At 43.8% G+C, this 23818-nt stretch overlaps 1 long non-coding RNA gene across 1 annotated transcript; it reads right to left on the bottom strand.

Moving 5' to 3' along the window:
- Nucleotides 1–483: 483 nt before the first annotated feature.
- Nucleotides 484–3752, bottom strand: LOC143433850 (uncharacterized). Its single transcript, XR_013070191.1, has 2 exons — nt 3517–3752; nt 484–997 (listed from the first exon to the last, which is right to left on the bottom strand). It is a non-coding gene; the product is annotated as an uncharacterized LOC143433850 (long non-coding RNA).
- Between the last annotated feature and the right edge of the window lie 20066 nt (nt 3753–23818).

The following is a 23818-nucleotide window of genomic DNA, read 5'->3' as shown; positions in this document are numbered from 1 at the left end:
CAGATAGGCAGTAATAAACACTGATTTCCACTTTCCCAAAAAAAAAAAAAAAAAAAAAAAAAAAAAAAGGTGAAGAAGCCACACTGTACAATGCCAACTTTCAATTTTAGCCCTTCAGTCTTACACCAGATCTTTTTGTTGTTAGTTTCCTTTGTTTGTGGAGACAGGGTCTCTCAGTGTAGCCCTGGCTGCCTGAAACTCACTCTATAGACCAGGCTGGTTTCAAATTCACAGAGATCTGCCTGCTTCTGCCTCCTGAGTGTTGGGATTGAAAGCATGCACCACCATGCTCAGCCTTCTTACACCAGATTTTTTTACTCTCATGGCTTAGCAGCCCCCAAACTTGGGCGGAACTTCTTGCTGTGTACGACATTTTGCATACATTAAGATTGTACAGTATTAAATCTAATTAAATGTGGCATATAAATGATACATACATATAATAATCCTGGAATAAAGACAAAAAAAATCACACAGATGTCATTTACATGTAAATAAAAGAAAATGAAACTTTAAAATCTTTACCAGTTTCTAAGACACAACCACCAAGATTACTGGACAACTCTTAAGAAACAGTGTCAACTAATGACAATTTGCTTTTGTTTCTTTTTCTTTTTTCTATCTATTCATTGTCTTTTGGCAGCGCTAGGAATTGAATCAAGGCATTCCTGAACAGGACAGCAGCAGGCAGGCAAGGTGAGTGTTCTGCCACTGAGTCCCCAAAGACCAGAAGCCACAGTGGGACAATGCCAAGGCTTGATTTTAGGCCTTCCAACTTAGACTAAATTGTTTTTAAATAACAGTCATTTTTTAATGTGTGTTGTTCTAAATGATATAATTAAAATGGCCCAACATGTAATAAGACTTCAACGTCAAAGCAAAACTACTTTTTAAAAAAGTAAAAAATTCAAGTCTTCTGTTTGAATCCCCTGGACTGTGGCTTCTCACATTCGAATCCAACTCCTCCCCAGAGTTTTCCTGTTTCTTTTCTGAAGAGCTAGAAAAAAATACACAGAGGAGATAAAGAAATGACAGTCACTGGTGACATTTTTCATTTCCTCTTTAAATTTGGAGTAAGCATGAAATTCCAAGCTCCAAACAGTATTTTTTTTTTTTTTTCAAAACACTGCACCCAATGTCTAGGAACTATGTGGACATTCAGCTAAGCAGCTGCCCAGCCAAAAGAGAACCCAGAATTTAATCAAACATATCTTCAACATCTAAATAAGGAATCTGAGGCTGGATGGACGCCCGGGGACTGTACATCCCTCCCAGCACCAGCCCTGGAACTGTTTTCCCATCTCTCTACTCAAGGGCTGTGCCACCGGAGAACTTAAGTACATAAATAAGGCTAGACCTGGAAAAGCATCTCTGCTGTTTGCACAGTAGGCTCTAGTGCCACTGTTTAGATGGCTTTAAAAAAAAAAGGAAGTGAAAGAGACTGCCACCCACCCGCTGTGAAGCTAGCTCTCTGTCCTTTCCCTACTCTATGGCTCAGATGACGACAGGCTCATGATGTGATATTTGGGCACCTTAGAACTATCTTACAATTTCAGTCAGGTTGCTGAGGTTGACTTATCCTCTATTTTCTCTGGGAAGCAGTGGGGGACAGTAGAAAGAAAATGAATTTAAAGTCAAGCAGGCTGTATCTCTCTCTCTCTCTCTCTTTCCCTTCCCCCTCTCCTTCTCTCTCCTTATCCAATGCTTATTGATATAATATCTACATGGTGACAGACCTCAGTTGCTCTACAGAAAATAAACACATCTTGGGTCATGAGGAGTAAGTTTTAAAATACACATGAAGCGCCCAACTAAAGCACACAACAGGCTGTCTGTATGAGTTCCCATCTCCATCTTCCTACTTCTGGGCTTTGGGTCCAAAGAGATCGGATGCCAGCAGTTCCAGGCTCATCTCTTGATACAGGCCCCAAGCCTGCCAGCAAATTCGAACTTCCACCCTTTCCACCTTAGATACGTCATTCTTTTTAAGCATTAACATTCACTCAAAATAGCACGGCTAGGTAGGACTTTCTTCAGTCACATTGCAGGCCTGATACCGGATACTGTTCAGAAACCCGGCAAAACATAACCATACTTTTAGGAGTGGATTTCTCCTAATGATGTCTCATCACATGTCTCACTAAACTGTAACAATCTGGCTCCCAGGTTAAGGTTTTGTTGTTGTTGTTGTTCCAAACTTTGCAACAAGTGATACCCCATACTACCTGCAGCCTCCAGTCTACTTTGAACTATTTTGTACTTACAAGTCCCAGCAAAGAAACACAGGATGTACATGAAAATCTCCCATCCAGTAAAACTTGTCACTAGCTTCCCTTTCCCCTGGGTGGATGGCTGAAGGAAATGTGGGATCTGCTAATAAATACTCAAGAGATACATTGTCTATCTATCCTGTTCCCTTGTTAGCATGTTCTGATTCCTATGAAAAAAGTAAAGGCCAAATGGTCAGCCAGTCTCAAAGCTCTAAGTGACTAGGATGTCCTCAGAAGAGCGGTGCGTATATTTTACAGAGGAGACAGTCGCTGTTGGAAGCCTTCCAGATGCTTATTATTTGGGCCCACAGAGGAGCCACCCCTGAAGGCAAGCTTGGCAGAGCCTGCTGACGTAAGAATCAGCCTGTGGTAACCCCAAATGGCCAGGAAGGCTTAACTTTTTTTTTTTTTTTTTAAAAGTACTGCTGCGAGGTGGCAATTAAGAGTGGGAAACAATTATTAAGAATCCCTGGTGTGTGTCTTATAAAAACAGGAGCACAAGGCAAAGGCTTCCTTAAGTAAAAGGTAGACCTCTTAAATTTCAGTTAGAAACTCCCGCTGATGGCTTGTAGTTGAAGACAACACTCAGCGTCTCAGCTGGTGGCTTCCACCCTGAACCACAGAGGTTCCTTTTGTGATGACAGGATTTGATACAAAGAAAAAGCAGTATACATTATAGATGTCCCTTCCTCTTCCCTGGCCTAATTTATCCAGCATAGATGGGAAGGAGTGAGAAATTCCCGACTTACTAAAAGAATCCGTAACCACCTGCAAAGACTGGCACTTTCAAGGCATTAACATAATGAAAAGGAAAGAAGAAAATAAAGCGAGGAAGGAGGCTGTAAAGCAGAAGCCGGTCCCGGGTATCAAGATCTTCGGGTGGTGAGGCCTTTGAGGACCAGGGCAGTAGAAAGGGGTCCACGGCTGGGGAGAAAGCGCCCCAGGAAACGACATCCTGAAGAGTCGGAGTGGGGGTCCCGCCGTTCTTAGAAGCCGCAGGGGAGGGAAGGCGGGATCCGGGCAGGCGGGTAGGGAGGGACTCGAGCCGCGCTGCGCGCCGCACCCTGCCCGGGCCACCCCGGGACACCCAGATGTTCAGAGCCAGATCCGGTAGCAGAGCAGGGCGCGCTCAGCTCAGGGCGCGGCGGGGCTATGGGCTCTACCGGTCCCGACCCGTCGGGCCCCTGGCTCCCTTCCGTGCGCAGACCCAACTCACCCGGCGTCCTGACCCGGACCAAGCACTCACCCGGGGCCACCAGCGGGGAACTCACGGCGCCTCCCACGAACACCGAAGCAGCAAGCACAGCGGACCCCGGGAGTCCCCACGGAGCCATCGCCGCGTCCCTCTGTCCTCCTGGCCCCGGTCGCCGCGTCCCGGATCCAGGTGAACGGTGCAGTTCGAGAGCTCCCGGGTGGATTGAGTGCAGGACCTCGGCCCCCGCGAGCCTCTACCCGCTCAGCCTGGACCCGCCGAGACCCCGCCCATAGCGCGGAAGCCCCGCCCCTGCTCGCCGCGCCCGGGTTCCCTGAAGTCTAGACCCGCCTCTGCACGCATGACCCCGCCCCCGAGTCCAAGCCTCGCCTCTCCTGTCACTCCCCCCTTCCCCTCAAAATCCTTGGGTCGCGTCAGCCGCGCGCCTAAGCCTTGGCCCCACCCCAAGCCCCGCCCACCCAAAGTCTCCGCCTCCTCTGTTGGGCGGGCTAACCCTGCCCGGCGTTGTGGCGGGGCTGCGCGGGAGCCTCAGGCTGGGGCGGGTTACTCCTTCTCCAGAGTCCTGGGACTGTCAAACGTGGGAAGAGGAAGGCAGAGGTTAGGCCAGGAAGTCCGGGATGGAGAGCAGGCAGGGCCGGCAGTTTAAGAATGGCGCGATGGTTTTTTTTCTATTGGAATCTTTATCCAGTTAATTAACCTGGGTTTGTGGTCTAGGAAGGAATGCTATGTTCAATGTCATGTTTGGTTGCTTAAAACTTAAGGCGAATTGATGAAAAACTTTTAATTGTTCCCATTCCATTCTGTCTAAGCTACTTCTGTTGAGGAACATATCCCCACACATTTCCAGGAATAACTTACAGGGCTTTTGTTTGATTGGTTGTTTGCTTGAGTTGGCTTGGGTTTTGTTTTAATCATCTTGCAAACACTCCCCTGGAACAGCTCTTCAAGTTGTCCAGTCATTTCTGTCTTCATGTCCTCACATCAGCTCTGTAAGGTGAGTAATATCCCCATTTCACCGGCCCGGAAGTGAGCCCACGATGTCTGGGCTACCTGGGCCACCATGCTCGATGTAATTATCTCCAGTGTTTGCTCGCAGCTTTAATCTCAGCACCTGGCTCAAGGACAGCATGCACTAAGAGGTCAGAAGTAGTTGTTAAAGGGGAATGAACCTTTTTCTGAATAGCTTTGTCTTCACCAACCCGAGGAGACTTCACACAACGTTCTTAAAGCCCAGTCTTGACAGATATGAGTTGAATGGAGGGCAGGTCTTCAGCCCCTTCTGTAAACTGACTGACTAGTGGCCTTTAATTTTCGAGGGGGAGTTATTTCTCCTTTCTAACATCCTCCACCCTTCTGTTACAAACAGCAATGATGTGAGAATTACCAGAGAGAGCAGCTACAGGTTGTTGAGGCTGAAGGTTGGAGGCCCTGCCCTTTGAGCCAAAGACAGGAACTATGTGTCCTGTGCCCAGTTTGTGGCTCATCCTGTGGTCTGACAAACATAGAAGAAAGTCTTTTCTACGTTTATATCAAAGGAAGAGGCTTGAGACGGAATGCAAAGGAAAGACATTGTGCTGGCCATGTTTTTTGGTCAACTCAGCACAAACTAGATTCATCTGAGAACCTTGATTGGGAAAAATGTCTCCATAAGATCAGGTTGTAGGCAAGCCTGTAAGGCATTTTTCTTAATTAGTGATTGATGGGGGAGGGTCCAGCCTATTATGGTTTCTGTAAGAAAGCGGGCTGACCAAGCCATGAGGAACAAGCCAGTAAGCGGCACGATGATAATGAACTAAAACTCTGAACTGTAAGCCAGCCCCAATTAATTGTTTTCCTTTAAAAGAGTTGCCATGGACATGGTGTCTCCTCTCAGTGACTAAGGCATTCCCCCAGTTGTTTTGGTCACCGTGTTTTATCACAGCAATAGTAAACCCTAAAAAGTAATAGGACAAGCATTCATGTGGTTATCTATTAAAGGAGAGAATCCTGGGCTTAGAAACTGAAGGGCAAATTATCATCAATCGCCAAACCAGCTACGTCATTTATTGAAATACAGAGCTAAGTGCCAGAAATGGGTCTGGGGTCATAGGAAAATGCACACAATCTGAAGTATTTTGGCAACACCGTAAGTTTTGCTCAGCAGAAGGGTGTGAAGCCAAGCTGGATCGAGCAGGCAAGCCCAGCCAGTGGCTGTCCTGCTGGGTTCTTATTCCTAAACAATAGGGTCCTGTGCCTCACTCTGACTGGTCAGAGCTCAACCTCACCTTATTACATGATTGGCTAGTTTAAAGTGACAAACCTGCAAGCAGGACGAATTTCAGCAGGGAGGCAACCCAGAGCACACATTCTGAATTCAAGACTTGCTGACCCTGGAGGAATGTGAATTTCTGCTAAGGAGCTTCTTTACAATATTTTAAAATGGAGATTTGTCTTATTTAACCTTGGGGGGAAGAGGGATGACGAACTTTGTTTTTATTACATTTCCTTAATAAAGAAGAACAAATTTATCTGGGGTTTTTTTGTGTGTGTTTTTTGTTTGTTTGTTTGTTTGTTTGGCTTTTTTTTTTTTTTTTTTTTTTTCTGAGACAGGGTTTCTCTGTGTAGTCCTGGCTGTCCTGGAACTCACTCTGTAGACCAGGCTGGCCTCGAACTCAGAAATCTGCCTGCCTCTGCCTCCCAAGTGCTGGGATTAAAGGTGTGTGCCACCACTGCCCGGTTAAGAAAAACAAATTTATGTTGTTTGCAGGAAATGTGGATGAACTTGAGACCATTGTGTTAAGCAAAGTGACATTGAGAAGACAAAATAACAATAGAAAACCAAATATTGCAAACATTTTCTCTCATGTGGAATCTACATTCAAAGAAAAACAGGACGTGGGAACAGAAAGGGACCAGGCTGGTGAGGGGGAATGTGACCAAGGGACATTATATGTATGGAAATGTCGTATAAAAGGCCACTATTTTCTACAGTTAATGTGTGCTAGTAAAAATGCACTCAGGGCTGTTCACTCAAACATCCCCAAGAATTCCAAGGACACACCACACCGTCAAGCCATTTTTCAAGCCTTCTTAAAACATGTGATCACACAGTTATAAGACCAACTCTGTTTCTGAAATCCAGACTGCAACAAAATGCTTGCATGGGTGTCTATTCAAAATGTAAAACATTTTCTCCCTCACAGGTTGAATTTGCTATTTTTAAAAATGAGTAATTTTTAATTGTTGATTAAATTTTCATACTTGAATTGGGTGTCTGCTTATGGCTGTCTAGAAATAAGAATGCAATCCAATACTTAAAACTAGGGGTAAGCCCCATTAACTACCCACAAACCTCTCACTTTAGGGATGAGAAGGTTAGAAGTCATTTCTGATAACTTATATCACTGTGAGCCAAGGTTGGAAGCTAAGACTCTGACATTTCTCTTCCCAGACTCCCAATAATGTTAAGCACTCTATAGCTAGCTGTCTTCGTTAGTTTTACATAAACCCATATTCGTGTATTTGGATAACTTTCAGAAAAGGGGTAATGAAGGGAGGGAGGGAGGGAGGGAGGGAGGGAGAACATTGGGAAAAAAAAAAAAAAAAAAGACCAGAGGAGAGGAATAAATGAAATTGAAGTTATACTTCCAGGTCTTGATTTTTTCTTTTAATTAAATTTTCTTGTTTGTGTGTGTGTGTGTGTGTGTGTGTGTGTGTGTGTGTGTGTGTGTGTGTGTATCCCTCCCTCTGTGTTCCCAGGCTGGTGGTTTAGACCCTGGGAGCTCTGGTTGGTTGGTATTGTTGCTCTCCTCATGGGGTCCCAAACCCTTTTGGCTCACAACTCCATGTCTAGGGGGATCTGATTACTTCTTCTGAATTCCACAGGCATCAGCCACACGAGTGAAGCACACACGCACACATGTGCACCCATGGCTCCAGCTGTATATGTAGGGCAGGATGACTTTGTCGGGCATAGGTGGGAGAGAAGATCCTTGGTCCCATGAAGGCTGGACGCCCAGTAAGGGGGGGGGGGTGGAATTCAAGGGTGGAGAGGTGGGAGTGGGGATGTAGGTGGGGGCACATCTTCACAGAAGCAGGAAGAGGAAGAGGAATGGGATAGGGAGTTCCTCATTACCTGGAAAATGAGGTAAGGGGATAACATCTGAAATGTAAATAAAATATTCAGTTAAAAAAAAAGTTGAAGGCAGGAAGCATGTAACTTTGGGTTTTACTTAATATGCACCTACCTGATTAATGTAAATTGTGGCCATTCTCTGTGAACCCTGGCACGGGATCTGGCCAGTGTTCATCATTCTGACCAGTATTTAATAAAGCTTGCTTAAAATTTGGTTGTTAATGTTTCTGACATTAGAGGAGGTGGCAATGGACCCTTGCTGATTTTTCTGCTCCTACCCCCAATCAGATGTATGAAATTCTGCCATATAGCCCCTGGCCTTGAGTTCTTAGAGAGGGACTAGAATATTTAAGTTGAGCACTATGGGAAAGCCACTATCCATGCTAAATGAATATGGCTGCTTTAGGATCATCCATGTTCCTGTTAGTAACCCTTCACTCATGCTCAGAAAGTAAGCCCAATAAATTCATTTTTGCCCCTTTGGTACCGTTTTGTTAAATCCAACTTTGGTTTATCATTGAGACCTTAAAAAAGGGAAGGGGAGTAAATGTTGCCAGTTTCCCCAACACACCAGGACAACATTTCTCAAAACACCACGATTACCATGATGAAAGCACCACAGGCAAAAGCAACCTGAGGAGAAAAGAACTTATTTGATGCTTCCACAGGCCCATCCTCAAAGGAAGTTCAGACAGGAACGCAAACAGAGCTGGAACCTGGAGGCAGGAGCTGATGGTGCAGAGGCCATGGATGAGTGCTGTTTGCTTGCTTTCATGGCTTGCTCAGCCTGCTTTCTTAAAGAACCCAGGATCATCACACCAGGGTAAGACCACGCACAATGGCCCCAGCCCTTCTCTATCAGTCACTAATTTAAAAAATGCCCCATAACCGTACCTGAAAGCCCTGTCTTAAAGGAGGCATGTTCTCATGGTTCCCTCCTCCCAAATGACTATAGCTCTGTCAATTTGACTTAAAACTAACCAGCACTATCTCATACATTTTTTTCTTTTGTTTTTTGTTTTCTGGTTTTTGAGACAGGGTTTTTCTGTATAGCCCTGGCTGTCCTGGAACTCTCACTGGCTGTATAGACCAGGCTGGCCTCAAACTCAGAAATCCACCTGCCTCTGCCTCCAAGTGCTGGGATTAAAGGGGTGCACCACCACTGCCCGGCCTTTTTTTTTTTTTTTTTTTTTTTTTTTTTTCTTAAAAAAGAACTGATTTAATTGTGGGAATGGGTTCTCTATTAGAGAGCATGGGATGAATTAAAAAAACAAACAAACAGTGCTCTGTCCTTTCTGGGGTGTGCTGATTTTTTTTTTCCAGTTTCTCTGTGAGAATTTGGTTAATCATTCTCCTTAGTAGAAGCCTTTCCTGTTTTTCTCTCCACTGCTAAGTGGTCATTTTCATTACAGAAATGCATGAGTCTCTGGTGACTGGTGTTTACTCTAATTAATACTGAACATTCTCAGTAGAATTTTCTGTGGATTAGATGTAGTCATATGTCCTTGTAAGGAGTTACACGTAGGGAATACGTTTAGAGTCTTTTTTTTTTTTTTTAATTAGAACTGCAAGGGAATAAAATAGTATTTTTAAAAATTTAGGAATTTTGACCTTACAACAAATATGCATTGCCTATGCTGAGGGTGGAAGGCTAAGGACAGAATTACTGTCAATTAATAAAAGATCCGAGCATTGCTTATAGGAATTTCTAAATTTAGCTGGGAGAAAGAAAACAACCAGATGGTAAAATGGCAAAGGTCAAGGGCCCCAGGGTCACAAGACAGAGCCTGGCTAGCAATACTTTCTGCATTGGGTTCATCTTCTCTGCTGATAAAAGATTCAAAGGACAGGAAGAATCTTAAACATGGCAGGCAACAATGAGTAACAAACTTTATTACAAGTGAGGAGACAGAGGGACAGAGACAGAGAACAAACACACACACACACATACAGAGAGAGAAACACCTGGCAAAGCAGAAAGACCAAGGTCCTTTTTGATCCTAGAGTGCTGGGATTTTTAAAGGTTTCCGGTGGCATGAGATGGGTCCCCTTCCCCTAATTTTGATTGGAACAGCTTAGACAAAGAAAGGGAAGCTGGCAGGCCCACAACTTCAGGTAAACGTGTTTAGGACAGACTTTGAACATATCTGGCCAGCCTGGACTGGTCAGTCAGAAGGGTGGCCCTGCTCTTAGGAGAAAGACCCCTGCCAGGTGTTTTTTATTATCTATGGAACCTTTCCCTATCTGTCTGCCTGTCAGAGATCTGTCCAGCCCCTACTCTGTCACAATGACTCACCTTGAGCAGAGCAGCTCTTCTCGGATGAGTGTTCTTCTTGCCTGTACAACTGGAGGGGCAACAGGATGCTTTCTAAGGACTCCCAACCTTAGACTGTAGATGATTCTACAGTCTGATGAACAGCCAAATGATAGAGGGTCAGAGGCTGGCTAGGCTACAGGGTTCTCAGCACAAGGGACCTGTGTGCTTGCTAGTACTGTGTTATGAAAGACACATGTCACTGCCTTTATGAAATAAATGCCAGCATCCCCCAAACTAGATGTGATACCCAAAAATGTCTCTAATGTGACCAGATGTCTCTGGGGTAGGAATGGGAGAGCAAAGCTCTCCCAGTTGAGAATCAGTAAGCTAGAGAAATTCCAAGGAAGTGTAGCTAGTCTGCCACTGGACACTCAGAAAGGTGCGTGGAAAAGCTGTAACTTGAGCTGAGTCTTGACAAAAGTGTGGTCCAGGAGTTGATGAAGGAAGAGAATTGTGATGGTGATACACAGCCTAAGAATGTGTGAGTGCTGGTGCCCAAGTGATGCGCACTCATGACGAGAAGAGAAAAGCCTGCCATGACCCAGTCAGAGCTAAGCATGACACCTGCTTAAAGGACAATGGAGAGTTTCAAATGCCTCACAAAGTGTCATCTATTATAATAAGTAGCCATATCTCCAAAATAGATTTGAGGTAAGAAAAACTCCCATTGTTGAATTAGATATTCCCCATTGTGAATCAGGAGACTTCAGATAGGTCCATCTGTACTGTCCATAGCACATGTGCAAGCATGCATGCACATGCACATGCATCGGGTCCTATGTCAATCATGCTCTAAGTATCCTTGACTTTTACCCCTGCTGCCTGAAGATGCTTCCTTTTGCTCTGGGCAGTAGGGTAGAGGTAGCACAGAATGTAGGCTACTGATATGTCGCAGGACGTTTGATCACACTGTGACCCCTGAGATCGTGAGATTATTTACTGGGAAAACCTGTTTTTAGTTGTGATATGGCTCAGCCTTAGCACACGCCTTTAATTCAAGTGCTTTCTGCTGGAGTATTGTAAACAGGATTAAAGAAAGTCAAGAGGCAGAGTAAGCAACCAGTTGACCGAAAGTGAACATAGGATTATTAAGAAAAAAAAAATCACAGAGAGTAAGAGGGAATTAGAAAGATGGATAGAGAGAAGCATAGAGGGCTGGAGAGATGCCTCAGTGGTTAAGAGCATTGGCTGCTCTTCCAGAGGTCCTGAGTTCAATTCCCAGCAACCACATGGTGGCTTACAACCATCTGTAATGGGATCCAATGCCCTCTTCTGGTGTGTCAGAAGACAGCAATCGTGTACTCATACATAAACTAAATAAGTCTTTTAAGAGAGAGAGAGAGAGAGAGAGAGAGAAGCTCAGAAAGTAGAAGGGAGGGACACCCAGTTTAAAGGAGGTTTGAGACTGCTGAGAGTCATAAAGATTTGAACAGATATTATAGGTAATGGGAGGTCTGCCTAATGTGCACCACTGTGCCTCGCTGAGCTGACATCTGGGCTGTAGCCTGTCAGTGATCCATGAGTCCTTCTGAGCAGCGGTGTGATGCTCTGTGCACAGCAGGAGGGAAGAGCAGTTTAGAGATAGTTAGAAGTAGAGGGGTTTTTCTGTAAGGAATCTGATGGCTGGGGAGGCTTTTCTATCATTGAAAGCTACAGGGTCCATGTGACCTTTCGGGTGAACTTAGATGACCTTTCGGGTGAACTTAGAAGGACTCAGCTTCAGAGATCAGAGAGATGTGAAATGTCTGGCAGATCATGAGATGTGGGAGTAAGGTGATGAGGTGGAAGGTTTAAGAGGGCAGAGGGGGAGAGTTGCCAGTTTCTCTGGATAGCTGAGAAACCCATATGAACCACTCTGCTGCCAAGGCTTAGCGTAGTGACATGAATTCCCCTGTCTTCTCCTCAATATTGCCAGCAAGTCTGTCTGCTTGCCTAGCTACTGGGTATTCGGTGCCACCAACTCTGCCCCCTTATAGGTGAGCTCACCCCACCCCAACCTCATGTGGACCCCCACACAAGTCTCACCTCCATAAAATCACATTTAAAAAGAATAGAGGGGCCTTTGTTTTGTAAAAAGATTTATTTATTTTATATCTGTAAGTTACACTGTTGCCGCCTTCAGACACACCAGAAGAGGGCATCAGAACCCATTACAGATGCTTGTGAGCCACCATGTGGTTGCTGGGAATTGAACTCAGGACCTCTGGAAGAGCAATCAGTGCTCTTAACCTCTGAGCCATCTCTCTAGCCTGGGGCCTTTATTTTTTAAATCGTTTTTAAATATAATTTATTTATTTTCATTTTATATGTGAGGGTGTCAGATATTGGAGCTATAGATAGATGTGAGCTGCCACGTGGGTGCTAGGATTTGAACCCAGCTCCTCTGGAAGGGCAGTCAGTGCTCTTAACTGATGAACCATCTCTTCCAGCCTTATAATCCTTATTTTTAATAATCTTAAAGTAATATTTAGCATTTCCTTTAGCTATGGGTATAATTAGCTAACCCCAGTAAAGATGGCAGGACTTGTAACACTGGCACCTAAAATGGAGATATGTATCGCCATGCAATGATGTTGCTGTCTCAAGATCTTGTTATGGGGACCTGGGTTTGGCCCAACTATCTCACCAAACAATGTGACAATGGGTCTATTTCTTTTGATGCCCATAGATAAAATTTAGAGCAAACCCTAATACTCCTGGTATTCTTGAATAAAACTACTCTAGACATGTATTAAGACTCCAGTCTTAGCCGGCAGTGGTGGCGCACGCCTTTAATCCCAGCACTTGGGAGGCAGAGGCAGGTGGATTTCTGAGTTTGAGGCCAGCCTGGTCTACAGAGTGAGTTCCAGGACAGCCAGGGCTACACAGAGAAACCCTGTCTAAAAAAAAAAAAAGAAAAGAAAACAAAAGAAAAAAAGAAAAAAAAAAAGAAAGAAGAAGAAGAAGACTCTAGTCTCTTGGTTCCCTGTCCCAGGCTACATAAAATACATTAACCAGACATGGTAATGCACCCCTCTTGTCATAGATCTCAGGAAGTGAAGGCAGAAGGAACAAAATTCTGTCCAAATTCATTCTTGGATACATAGCAAGCTCAAGGCTAGCCTGCTGCATGTAAGACCCTTGTGGCAGTTTTAGTAAAAAAAAAAAAAAAAAAAAGGGTTCTGCATAGGCCCATAGGGAGTGGCACTATTAGGAGATGTGGCCTTGTTGGAGTAGGCATGGCTTTGTTGGAGGAAGTGTGTCACTAGGGGTGGACTTTGAGGTCTCCTGCTCAAAACCAGGCCTAATGGCTCCCAGTTTCTCTTCCTGCTGCATAGGATCTAGATGAAGAGCTCTCAGCTCCCTCTCCAGCACCATGCCCTCGTGCTTGCATGCCCTCATGTTCCCCATATGACACTAATGGACTAAACCTCTGAAACTGTAAACCAGCCCCAGTCAGACACTTTCCTTCATGAGAGTTGCTATGGTCATGGTGTCTCTTCACAGCAGTAAAACCCTCAGACAACACTGGATCAAGAAATAAAATAAGGGCTGAGTGTGGTGGCATAGACCTTTAATCCCAGCACTGAGAGGCAGAGGCAGGAAGATCTCTGTGAGTTCAAGGCCAGCCTAAATAGTGAGTGAGTTCCAAGACAGCCGGGACTACATAAAGCGACTCTGTCTAGAAAATGAACAACTAAGGAAACTAAAGTCCAGATTCTGCTCATATTTAAGAGCGCCTTCCTTTCCTTGCCTATCTCAACGTAGGCAAGTTGTCTGGTCTAAGGAGCAGCTATCAAGTGGAGTGGACAGTTGTACACCACCCACCTGCCGCTTCCACCAGCCGAAAGACAGAAGCTGTCATCTGTGTGGCTCCCCAGAAAGGCCCTGAGCAAAGGCCAAATGACTCACCCAAGGTCATGCCCCAACCCCAAGGCAGCTCTTAGGAGCTGTATTGATGGGGCAGAGAACACCCACTTCCAAAGCTAGACAATTTGGGAAGGGCCACTCAGCTCCAGAACTGCCTCATGGGAGAGGCTGAGACCTCCCTGACAACTGCATCCCACTCACAGGCTTCCTGTACCCAGCCCTAGCTCCTCCCACCACGTGCATGGCAAGGGTGAAGGATACTTACTGGGAAGCCCCTTCTTTGCAAAGCTCCCTCTCGGGGGCTTCACCTGAGGAAGCTGCTCTCTCTTGCTCTCTCTCTCTCTCTCTCTCTCTCTCTCTCTCTCTCTCTCTCTCTCTCTCTTCTTCCCTGCCAGGTCCTTCTGCTCCCCATAGCCCGCGCTATTAGCCTTCCCTTCTGCAGTTGGTGTTTGTTTCTTTTACAGGGCTGTGAGGGAAAGGAGAAGAAAGAGAGCTACAGAGTTTGTCTGTGTTACTCTCATCAGAGCTCAACGGTACAGGAAGGAGTTAGGAGCCAGACTAACTGCCTGGCAATGTGTCTTCCTGGGGACACATCCACCACCCTCCCATGCCCCATCTCCATTGTGCCTAGCACTAGGAGACACCACTGTCCTCCACCTGCTTAAAGAGCAAGGACACCTGATCCAGCCAACTCTTTCACCCTCCCACGGTCTGTGGACTCCGATGCTTCCTCAATCTTCTAAGCAAACCCCACCCCCAAAAAACAAGGCCCCCTTCCGACACATTAGTGACAACTTCTGACTTCTTACACACTTCAGGAACATCATTGTTACTTTGCTCTAATAAAACTATGGGATGGGCTTCACTGAAGATGTTTTTGCAGAAAGAAAGGATCTGAGTTGGTGTGGTGGTCAGGAGCACCCAAAATTGTCCATGTGCTGCCCCCTGGAACCTGCAAACATGGTAGCAATGTAGAGAGGCACTAAAGTTGCCAATCATCTCAAAATAAGGAAAATGTCCTATATTCCCTGAGCTGGGTCATTGTGATCAGAACGATGCTTAAAGTAGAAAGGCTGAGAAGAGTCAAGCCACAGGAGGACTATATGGAGGAAAAGCACAGAGAGACAGTGTCGCTGACTTTGAAGATGAGGGAAGGAATCGTACCTCCAGTAATGTAGGAGGCCTTGCAAACTGGAAAGGGCACAAAATCCAAATTTATCCTTGAGCCTCCAAAAATAACTGCAAGCCTACACATGCTTTGACTCTAGTGCCGTGACCCTCATTTCATGCTCCTTACGCAACTGTAAGGGAATTGGAACCGTGTAACTGAGGAGTTTGCAGTAACTTGTTACAACAATAAGGAAGGCATCCAGCAGGGTAACTCAGCTCCACACAGCAGCTCCTGGTTGGCTACTGAAGAGATGCTAAGATGAAGGATGTCTTGAACCCAAGTCCTGGGATGCTGCACTTGAAGTCATCCGTGGCAGCCATGATGGGTGCAAGCGATACCCTTTGGGGAACATTCATGTGAGGCTCAGGGGCCAGAGAAGACAGGGGATTCAGGGATCCTGGAAAAGCAGCCATAGTCTTTAAGGGGTCCAGTTATCACCAATAGGTCAGCAATGTCAAAAATAAATAAAATAAAAAGAGACAGAGTACTCTAGCCTAAACCTTTTCCCCCCCACCCCCAATTTTCTTACACCCGGGAAATCAAACTTGGGACAATTCCTGTATCATGTCAGCTTAGTTACTGGAAAAACCAAGAGGTCAAAACTATTAAGTCTGATTACATCTGGCTCAATATTGTTGGCAGTGAACACATCCCCTGGTGCTGAATCCGTTACATATTCAATAAAGTGTGTTTACCAGTATCTGGCTTTCTTTGTGATGTGAATAAATTCAACAGTCCTGTGATGGTCATATGAATCTAGATGACAACCTAAGCCCAGATCATTATACCAAGAACTGAGGCGATAAAAGTTACGAATTAGAGAAATATCCTGACACACATGTGTGAAAAAGCCACAGTGAAAGCAATTGCTGTGTGTGCTGACTTCAAAACTGGTAAGAAAAAAAAAAAAAATCAAGTGAGCACTGCTTTCCTCCTGATGAACCCGACACGGTCTCTGAGGTGGAAGCGTAACGAGCCGATCAGCTGCAGCCTTCCTAACAGAGCTCTATATTCAGAACTGACATCTGTAGGTCATGCCATTTGTTTCCCAGTCCACCTCTTATAGCAGAGGACTGTTAAAAGTCAGAAGCAGTTTGATCCTGGCTAAGAGGGAACAGACTGAAATGCCGCCAGGAAATGGACCTTTCTTAAACAGTTGGCAGCTGAGTGGGAGGAAATATTGGACGGTTGTTTGATATTTTTTTTGTTGTTGTTGTTTTAAACAAATTTTTTTTCTGAGACAGAGTCTCATGTTTGTGCTGCTTTGAACTCACTATGTAATTTAAGAAGGCCCTGAACTTCATCCTTCTGCCTCTACCTCCTGACTGCTAGGATTACAACCATGCACCATCGTGCCTGGTTTACGCAGTGCTGGGATTGGACCCAAGGCCTTGTGAGCTAAGCAAGCACTCTACCAACTGAGCTAGAGCTCCAGCAGGGCGCTGTTTGGATGCAAAATGTGAATCGCCACAAACACTGTCTTGATGGAAGGGTTTAAAATAAGAACTTTAAATGTCATCAGCTGACCCTAAGGTAGATTGCCAAGCCACCAATCGGTAGCTAAGGTCCTGATGCTGGCCTGTTGTGTGTTCAAACACTTGAACATGGATGCTCTGAGGCAAGAGGGACAATCAGGACATTGATGGGAGTTGCCTTTATCACGATGCTGGGTAACACTATCAAATGAATAAAAATTCTGGCTGCCTCGTTGTTTAATCCGTTCACTTTCTTTCGATCAGAAGTGCCTACCTTACTGGTCAGTGATTCCAATTAACAGTTGGACTGAGACAAGAGGAATTAGTGCAAGGCCAGCTTGGGACACTTAACAAGACCCTGTCTCAATACAAAAAAAAAAAAAAAAAAAAATGAAAAGAAAACAGAAGACGGAGTGAGGGTGGGGTTATAGCTTCGTGTTCTTACTGACTAGCTCTTGTCAAGCAATTCTCTGCAGAAATGCTTCTGTGAGGGGGGAACCATTCTGCCTGCACTAATATGTAGCCATTAGCCACACATGTGGCCACTGAACATCTGAAATAAGGCCAGCGAGAAAAAGAAATGTAATGTCAAATTTTATTTAGTTTATATTCAGTTAAAGCTGAATGAAGTTGGCGGCTGCCATATTGTAAAGTTCAATGAGGGACAAGCCAAACATACTCGAACACACCTTGGTTTACCGAGCAGCATTTTTAAAGATAAACCGCTTTAAATGAAAAGTCTACACCCTCTCTAGTTGTTAGCATGTTAAATATTGTTGTCCTTTCCTACAGCACTTCTCCTCTGTCCATTATTTTGTTTGATGATTGATTTTGATAATTAGCAATATACAAATGATATCTAAAAAAAACTAGACAACTGGTATTTTTACTTTCCAGAAGGCATGGTGATTTTAATTGCCACAAAAGACACTCTTATTGTTTTATTATTTTATTTTATTTTATTTATATTATTTTATTATTACTCTTATTGTTTTATTGCTATTATTAAGTTTAGTAAAGGTCTCTCTATCTCTCTGTGGCCCTTGCTGTCATGGAACTCACTATGTAGATCAGGCTGGCCTCAGATTCATTGAAATGGCATGCCTCTGCCATCTGAGTGCTGGGATTGAAGACTTGCACCACCGTGTCCAGGCCACGTAAAAGACTTTTAAGAAAGTGTTTATGATGAAAATGAATGGGGTTTTGCTGGTGTTTTGAGGTAGTTTGAGACGGAATGAGTCTTGGGCAAATATGAATACCTACCCCACCTCAATCCTCACCCTCTAAGCAGGAAAATTTACTTTATAGACCAAGTCTTGAGAAGAGACTTCTGTTGCTCAGTGTTCTGCTCTGTCTCTTGGGGCAGTTCTGTCAGCCAGGTTCCTGCACTGTGTGTTCCCAGCCTAGGAGTTCCTCCTTCACATAATCTCTATGTTGTGTCTCTCCCTTTCAGTCCTCCACAGAAGCATTCTGCTGGAGTTGGACTCTTGGAATCCTTGTCAGTCTCCCGTAGAATCCGAGCCATCAGAGTCTCCCCTGATGCGTTCCTGAATGACCACGTTTCTCTTCCAGCTTCTGCAGAGGTTGACTGGCTCTGAGTCACACCTCAATCTTCTCAGCAATCGGTTTTCTAACGACATGGCTTTCTGTTCCCACGACAGGATTTCTGGACAGAGTGAAAATTTTTCCAGAACATCAAGTGCTTAATCCTCTTTTCCTAACAGTTTGTTCCCTAATTTGTCCCTTTTGTCGTTTGTTTTACTATAAAGAGCAAAGAGAAGGCGGTGGAAACTTCCATTCTTTACTTGGCTGTTTGCTCAGTTGATTTCACTCCTTACATATTCTGCCTTGCCCTCAGTACAGGAGCCAATTTCACTGCCCTCTGCTACTTTGTAAGAAGAGTCAACTTTCCTCCTGCATATCCACAGGCATGTTCATCATTTTCTTCTAAGCTGTCACCAAGAACTTTCAAGGCTCATCTTTATACCCACCGTTTCTTCAAAGGAATCCGGGCTCTTTCTGTCACAGACTTCAGAATTCTTAATGTGTCTACTGAATACCCAAAGTAACTTCCATTTTTTAATGTATGGAGTGTTATAGAAGTCCCTCACTTCCCAATGTTAAAAATTTGTATTGATGTCTTAGAGTATCTGTAGAAAAATAGCACACACACACACACACACACACACACACACACACACACACACTAGCACTGTTTGGTGTAAAAGCAGGCATCCTGTGTCTCACAGATCTGGAGGGTTCTGCTCCCTCTGAAACCTCTAGGAGAGGATCCTTGTCACTTCCAGCTTCTGTTATCCCAGGCATTCCTTGATTTGGTCTGTTCTTCTCTCCTTATCAGGACACCACGTCATATGGTGTTAAATCCCTACCCTACTCCACCATGACCTCATCTTAGCTAATTAAGTCTGTAATGATTTTATTTCCTTTATTTTAAGCTTTATTTATTTTTATTTATATGAGTACACTGCAGCTGCCTTCAGACACACCAGAAGAGTGCAGAGTGCATCAGATCCTGTTCCAGATGGTTGTGAGCCACCATGTGGTAGCTGGAAATTGAACTCAGGACCTCTGGAAAAGGAGTCAGTGCTCTTAACCGTTGAGCCATCTCTCCAGCCCATGATTTTATTTCCAAATAAGGTCATGTTCTGAGCTATTAGGAGTTAGGACTTCAACATATTTTTAGTGGGAACACAATTCAATCCATAACTAGACAGATGATAGATAGATAGATAGATAGATAGATAGATAGATAGATAGATAGATGATAGGTCTTCAGAAATGTATACTGAAAGGCACAAGAGAAAGAACAGAAACATGTAAGCACTTCTACAAGCTCTGCCTGGGGTCTGTTCACTATTGTAAGCTTGAGGATGGATGAGACTGGGGCAGTCAATGAAGGCTGGCACTACTCTAGAGTGTGGCCACGAGAAGGCCATTAGTACACTCATTGTGGTTATTAGTACACTCAGCTCACTTGAATGGGTTTAGTCTGTGTCTCCTTGATTGATATGGAAGTTGAACACCTCTGCATATGTTCATTGGCCATTTATATTCCATCTTCTAATATGATTATTTGTGTCTTTTGTCTACCTCTATATTGACTTTAATTATTCATACAGTGACCTCTATCTAATTCTGTGTGTGATACGAAATGGGAACGTGTAGGCAGAAAGCAGGGTGTCTACTCGACCTTTGCCCAGTGACCTGCCTTCCTGGCTAAATCCATCATGAATCAAGCTTTTACAGTCATGATGTCTGTCCTCAGCATTTATTCCATGCTCCGGATCCCTTTTGCAGACAGCACACTCTTCCACACTCATGACTCAAAAATCACTGTTTGTATCTGTGATGACAAGTGTCTGTGTGTTTTGTTCTTGTTCCAAAATATCTTGACTCTTCTTGACAGTTCCTTTTCATTTAAGTTTTAAGAGCAGGTTATCAAATTCTATGAAAAGACTGTAACTTTAATTTTTTTACATCTTATTTTTAATGATGGTTATTAAACACTTTAACTTTCCTTGTAACCCACCAGAGGTAGTGGAAAAGGAAAACTATGGGGTGGGGGTGAGGTGGGGAGTGGACCTATTTAGAAAGGCTCTTTGGAGCACCTCCCATCTGTGTTGTCTGGAAATCAGCAGTTCAGTTCACTGGTTAGTAGGTAGCAGCCTGACCCACTCACAAGCACTTCATAGATACACCAGCAGTCCAGTTCAATAGAGTCAGGATGGCAACAGAGGTGACATGATCTAGCAAAGACAGCCAGGCCTTAGCCTCAGCTTGAGTCAGCAGGAGGGAACAACAGGAATGCCAGAAGTTCTCAGCTGTGCCTTTCTCAGGGAAATGAAGATCAGCAAAGACATGAGATTTACAAGCTACACAGCTAGCTGTACCAGCAAGCCAAGCTCTGTCTTCATCACTCCTCGGATTCCTATTGATACCCTCCAAACATCATGTGTCCTCCACGTGTCTTGCCTCAGTATGTGCATCCAATCAGACCGAGTCCTTTGAAGTGGTAACAAACTACAGCACACTACCAGAAGTTTTTTTGGTGAGTTTCTCTCTGTGGCATCCTGACAAATGCAGCTCAACTACGCAATGTAAGGCGGACCAATACGTGTGTGTTGTTAGCAAAGAATCCTTCATCACATGTCCTTTCACGTGCTTGCTTTTGCAGAACATCATCTCTCCTGGTCTGCATCAGCTAAACGTTTCTTCACCAGTCTGCCTTAGCCTTTCATACCTATGTCTACTTTAACGAAACATTCCTTCATGTGTTTACCCCAGCAAAATACCATCCAACCGACTTTCCAAAGAACCCTCAACTTTCCACTTCAAAAGACCTTGGTCAGTGTTAGAGTTTCCTGTAGACCAAATACGGGGCAGTCTGGTGGTTTTACATGTTATAGTCTCCCTTTCCATGGCCCCTTCGATATCCCCATAAGCTTAGGAATATTTTGCTCTTTCTCATGCAGTTTTTAGTCTTCTCTAAAGGCTTACTCACTTTGTGAGTTTTATTCGGTGGTGCTTTATTTTTCTATGATGGCGGACAATGTCTTTTTCTAGTGTATATATTTTTTTTTAAAAAAAGAGAAATAGTATAGAAATATAATTTATGCTGTTTCTTTTGTTCCCCTAATAATAACAATATTGGGACTGGAAAGATGGGTTAGCGGTTAAGAGCCTTAGTTACTTTTACAGAGGACCTAAGTTTGGTTCCCACAACCACCCATAACTTTAGCTCCTGGTGATGCAACACTATCTGCTGGACTTCTCAGACACCAACACACATACACAGATACACGTATACACACATGCACACACACATGTACACGTGCATGCACATGAATGTACACACACAATGAAAAGCAATCTTTAAGAAAAAAACTGAATAGGGGACTATGGAAACGGCTGGGGGCACTTGCTGCTCATACAGAGGAGCCAGGTTTCCAGCACCCATAGGACTGCTCACAATTGTCTGCTGTCAGTCCCAGAAGATCCAACACCGCCTGACCTCTGCAGGCACCTTGCATGTACGTGGAACACATCTTTACATACAAGAAAAACACCCATATAGACTCTTAGGAGTTTAATGCTCTTCTGGAGTTTGGCCTCATCATTTGTCAATGTTCAATTGTTTGCTCAGCTCCTGCTTTTTTTTCAAATAATAACATGTCTCATTATTTTTATTTTCCTTGTTACATATAATAGTGTGGCAATAGTGTTTTTCAAATATCTGGATTTTTAGAAAAAGAAATTAAATCAGAATAGACAGAAAATACTCAATATCTTAAGCACATTCTTTGCAGCATTAGACATTATCTCTTCTTTAGTCAATACAAGAACGGTCTCTTTAGGGTTCCTGTGGCTTCGTACTTCAGTGACACGAAGCTGCTCCTTTGTTCGTTTTATTATCGATGGGTTAAGAATATGTCTTTCAATCTTTATGATCAGAAAGGACAGCATCATAGTTCCGTTAGCTGCTTTTCCTTTTAAAATTATGACATTAAAACAAACAGTGCCTTTAGATCAATGAAACACAGTAAACCAATTTACAGATGAGAGAACTGGGACTCAGAAATGTAAGGAAATGTACCTGAAGAACACAGTCAGTGAAGGATTCGTCTGAAACCTGAATGTGCCTCTCTTACACTGAAACACAGGCTGCAACAATGGCTTGAATGAGAATGATGCCCATATATTTGAAGTTCTTGGTCCCCAGTTATTGGAGCTGTATGTGAGGGGTATGTGACCTTGTTGGATGAAGTGTGCCACTAAGGATGGCCTCTGAGGTTTCCAAAGCACAAGCCAGGCTCACCAGCTTTCTCTTCTTGCTGCCTGTGGACCCAGATGTAGAACTCTCAGCTATTTCCCAGAACCGTGTCTGCCTACAAGCTGCCTTGCTCATTGCCAAGATGATAACGGAATAAACCTCTGAAACTGTAATCCAGTCCCAATTAAATATTTTCTCTTATAAGAGTTGCTATCATCATGATGTTTCTTCACAGCAAAAAAACACAAGACAGGTACCTTTCAAGGAAGCTCACAGGGTATCTTATGATCAGCTCATGTTTACTGACTGTTAGTCCAACGGTAGATATTGGCAACTGTCCCTGTATACTACCTAGTCTAATTGCACCCAGTGTCTTTGAAGTGTGTATGCCTCTTCCTTCCTTCTTTCCTTCTTTCCTTCTTTCCTTCCTTCCTTCCTTCCTTCCTTCCTTCCTTCCTTCCTTCCTGTCTTTCTTTTTGTTTCTTCTTTCTTTCTTTCTTTCTTTCTTTCTTTCTTTCTTTCTTTCTTTCTCTACTTTATGTTAGATGTTAAGGTTTTACCATTGGGATAATCCCTTAGCCCAAGAAATACACATCTTTCTTAAACTTCATTTTTTTTTTTCTGTTTGAATGTTTCTGGTTGTTGGTCCTGATTGGTTGGGTTCCTAAGCACCCAAACTCATATGCATATACCTATGCACATAGACATAAATAAAAAGAATAAAATAAATATTAAAAGTTAGCTATTTGCTTTGAAGTATGCCACAACTACCAGGGACAATTGTTCTGAACTAGAAAGGACAGCCACTTAACAAAACCTTGATCTACAATGGGCATAGTAGAGCATGCTTGGAACCCCAGTATTGGGAAGCTGGGGCAAAGGGTTCAAGTTTGAGGTCTAGCTGGGCTATCCAGGAAGACCCTTCTCAAAAAGCAATAGTGAGTTCTTGGACCTGTGGGGCTATATAGAAAGACCCTATCTCAAAAATTAAATAAATAAACAATAAAATAAAAGCCCAAAGAACAGTTAAAAATGACAATGTCATCATACTTCCCACCTTTTCCCCATTTCAACAGAGACCCTGCAAAAAGAAGTAGCAAGAGTCTAAGTTGCCTCTTCCACCCACTAAAGAATGACTTAATGCAAATTACCTGGCAGTCTGTGTGAGGGAAGGGATGACTCCAGAAAGCTGGCAGAATTCCTAATACCCACTAGTGCAATTTAGTTTAAAATATAGGTGTTTATGTATAATGACATTATTTGGACCACAGCATTTTCTTGAACTACGCTCTGGTTAGTGAATGTCTCTCCATGTTGTCTGCCGACTTGCCTCTTGGCCAGGCCTTGCTGTTTTCAGTGAGGGAGAGAGGCATTGCATTCCCTGCTCTTGGCACAGACTCCTGTTTATTAGCTCATTTTATCCTCACGTCAACCTGGGAAAGTCAGGAATGGGTGGTTTTCTACTCTGACCTTCTAGCCCTGTTGTTACGCTTAAAACATAGCTCTTTATGTTTGATACCCAAACCAGAACCCACTCTTAAAGCCATTTAAGCTGTAAATATATGTCTCTCCCTTCCAAACCTTCTGTTTCTATGCTGCTTTGAAAAAAAAATAAACC

This window comes from Arvicanthis niloticus, unplaced genomic scaffold (assembly GCF_011762505.2).
Source record: "Arvicanthis niloticus isolate mArvNil1 unplaced genomic scaffold, mArvNil1.pat.X pat_scaffold_1005_arrow_ctg1, whole genome shotgun sequence".
NCBI lineage: Eukaryota > Metazoa > Chordata > Mammalia > Rodentia > Muridae > Arvicanthis > Arvicanthis niloticus.
The sequence above is the reverse complement of the archived record's forward strand: the minus strand, read 5'-3'. Positions and strand labels throughout refer to the sequence as shown.